The following is a 3766-nucleotide window of genomic DNA, read 5'->3' as shown; positions in this document are numbered from 1 at the left end:
CAATATTTGTCTTTTACTGTCTGACTTATTTCACTTAGCATAATGCCCTTGAGGTCAATCCATGTTGTCAAAAATGGCAAAATTACGTTCTTTTTTATGGCTGAATAATAGCCCATGGTATATACACACCACAAATTTTTTATCCATTCATCCATTAATGGACATTTAGGTTCTTTCTATATCTTGGCTACTGTAAATAATGCTGCTTTGAACAAGGGGTGCATACATCTTTTCTAATTAGTGTTTTTGTTTTCTTCTGATAAATACCCACAAGAGAAATTGCTGGATCATATGGTATTTCTATTTTTAATTTTTTGAGGAACCTCCATGCCCTTTTCCATAGGGGTTGTAATAATTCACATTCCCATCAACAGTGCACGAGGGTGCCCTTTTTTCCACATCTTTGCCAACACTTGTTAGTTTTTGTCTTTTGACAATGGCCATTCTAACCGGTGTGAAATGATACCTCATTGTGGTTTTGAGTTTCATTACCCTGATGAGTAATGATTTCCCACCTTTTCATGTACCTATTGGCCACCTGTATATGTCTTCTTTGGACAAATGTCTATTCAGATCTTCTGCCAATTTTTAAAAAGTTTTTATTTTAATTCCAGTTAGTTAACATACAGTGTTACATTAGTTTCAAGTGTACAATATAGTAATTCAACAATTCCATACATCATCAGGTTCTCATCACAACAAATGCACTCCTTCACCCCCATCACCTATTTCACCCATCCCCCTACACCCTCCTCCCCTCTGGTAACCATCAGTTAGTTTGTTCTCTATAATTATGAGTCTGTTTCTTGGTTTTTTTCTCTCTCTCTCTTTTTTCCCCCTTTGCTCACTTGTTTTGTTTCTTAAATTCCATGTATGAGTGAAATCATACGGTATTTGTCTTTCTCTGACTTATTTTGCTTAGCATTATACCCTCTAGCTCCAACCATGTTGTTGCAAATTCTTCTGCCCTATTTTTAAAGATTTATTTATTTATTTGAGAGAGAGAGAGAGAGAGAGAGAGAGAGAGAGAATGAGCAGGGGGAGGGAGAGAGAATCCCCAAGCAGACTCCCAGCTGAGCAGAGCCTGAGGCAGGGCTTGATCTCACAACCCTGAGATCATGACCTGAGCCGAAATCAACAGCAGGATGTTTAACTGACTGAGCCACCTAAGCGTCTCACTTTTGCCCTTTTTTTAATCGGATTGTTTTTAGTTATTGAGGTGTATGAGTTCTTTGTATATTTTAGATATTAGCCCCTTACCAAATAAATGATTTGCAATTATTTTCTCCCATTCAGTAGGTTGTCTTTTCATTTTGTTGATGGTTTCTTTTCTTGTGCAGAAGTTTTATAGTTTCGTGTAGTTCCATTTGTTTATTTTTGCTTTTGTTGCTTTTGCTTGTGTCATATTTAAAAAAATCATCAACAAGACTTACGTCAAGAAGCTTACTGCCTATGTTTTCTTCTGGGACTTTTATGGTTTCAGGTCTTATATTCAAGTCTCTACTCCATCTTGAGCTCATTTTTGTGTATGGTGTAAGATAGTTGTCCAGTTCCATTCTTTTACATGTGGCTGTCCAATTTCCCAACACCAATTATTGCAGAGACTGTCCTTTCTCCATTGTATGGTCTTGGCTTCTTAGTCATCAGTTAATCAACCATATATGTGTGGCTGTCTGTTCTGTTGATCTAAATGTCTGTTTTTATGCCAACACCATACTGTTTTAATTACTGTAGCTTTGTAGTATAGTTTGAAATCAAGAAGCATGATGCCTCCAGTTTTGTTCTTTTTCAAGATTCCTTTGGTTATTTCGGGTTTTGTGGTTTCATGCAAATTTTAGAATCGTTTGTTCCATTTCTGTGAAAAATACCATTAAAATTTTGATAGGGATTGCATTGAATCTATATATTGCTTTGGGTAGTATGGATATTTTAACAATATTAATTCTTCCAATCCATAAGTACAGAATATCTTTCCATTTGTTTAGTCTTCTTCAATTTGTTTCATTAATGCCTTGTAGCTTTAAATATATAGGTCTTTCACCTCCTTGGCTGAATTTACACCTAGTTATCTCACTCTTCTTGATGCAATTATAAATGGGATTTACTTAATTTCTCTTTCTAATAGTTTGCTATTAATGTAAAAAAACACAACAGATTTTTGTGTATTGATTTTGTATCCTGCAACATTGCTGAATTTATTAGTTCCAATATTATTTTGATGGAGTGGTTAGTGTTTTCTATATATAATATCATGTCATCTGCAAACAGTGACAGTTTTACTCATTCCTTTCCAGGTTAGGTGTCTTTTATTTCTTTTTCTTGCCTAATTGCTCTGGCTAAGACATCCAATACTATGCTGAACAGAAGTGGTGAGAATGGACATCCTTGTCTTGTTCCTGATCTTAGAGGAAAAGCTTTGGCTTTTCACCATTAAGTATGATGTTAACTGTAGGCTGGTTATAAATAACCTTTATTATGTTAAGGTACATTCCCTCTATACTCACTTTGTTGTGAGTTTTTATCATAAATGGATGTCAAATTTTGTCAAATACTTTTCCTCCATCTATTGAGATGCTTATGTGATTTTTATCTTCCATTTTGTTAAAGTTGTGTATCACATTGACTGATTTGTGGATATTGAAACATCCTTGTATCTCTTGAATAAGTTCCATTTGATCATGGTGTAAGATACTTTTAGTGTATTATCATATATATTTTTGCTTATTTATTATGTCTTTTTTCTCACCTGGAATGCTAGAATGTAACCTCCACCAAGGCAGAGACTTTGCTTTATTACTCCATTCCTAGTGCCTATAACAATGCTTGCTATATGGCAAACACTCAAAAAATATTTACTGAATGAGTGAATGAATGAATAGGTAGATCTACAAAGGAACAGTAAACCACAGCATATCCATCCTAAGAGATTTTATGTAGCCATTAGAAACATTCCCAAAGGCCATCCTGAGTATAAAAGGTGGGTTTGAGACAGGGAAGAAACTGATAATGGTGAAATAAATTATTGCCTCCTCTATATATGTTCTCCATCATTTCAAGGGCTTCGAGAATTTCAGGCCTATCTTAAGTCTGGCCTGAACCTCAAAGCAGTCTCCTAACTTCTATAATTTATCTAGGTCTTAGGAGATGACTCAGGATCAAAAGAATCCTCTTGAGCTCCCCTTGGCATTAGACCAATTTTCTGACATCCGTTCTAAGAGCTACAAGTGAATACTTGTTGTGAAATGTGTTGTAAAAAGATGATGAGAAAATCAGCCAATTAATCCATTAAACATTATTTTGGCTGAGAGAAGATCCAAAGGGTTAAAAGATGTTCACCTTGTCTTCAGAGAGCTTGCTATTTATTCAAGTGGGTAAGATACATAGAAATTGGATGGAGATATATGTGGTTACTGCTAAATAAGATGTAAGGACAAGAAGGGCAACAGTAATTCTGAGAAGGGAGAGGAGAGGCAGTTAGGGACAAGCCTCTCCAAACAGTGGGAATATGAGCTGTTCCTAAAGGATGAGTGTGATTCAGACAAGCAGGGAATAGATAAGGAGTCCTACAAGGCCAGGCAAAACCAGTATGGGTGAGCAACAGAACGTATCTGGGCCCAGGGACAGGCTCTTTTCTCAAGGGCATTTTAAGTAAAACATTTTCATCAGAATTATATCAACATATTGATTTTATCTAGGTAAATCTTTGGTTGGCAATGTTAAATTTTAAACAATGTTTCTTTCTTTTCTTTTCTTTTTCGTACCTCTT

Source organism: Zalophus californianus, chromosome 7, assembly GCF_009762305.2.
Source record: "Zalophus californianus isolate mZalCal1 chromosome 7, mZalCal1.pri.v2, whole genome shotgun sequence".
NCBI lineage: Eukaryota > Metazoa > Chordata > Mammalia > Carnivora > Otariidae > Zalophus > Zalophus californianus.
This window is presented reverse-complemented; position numbering follows the sequence as displayed.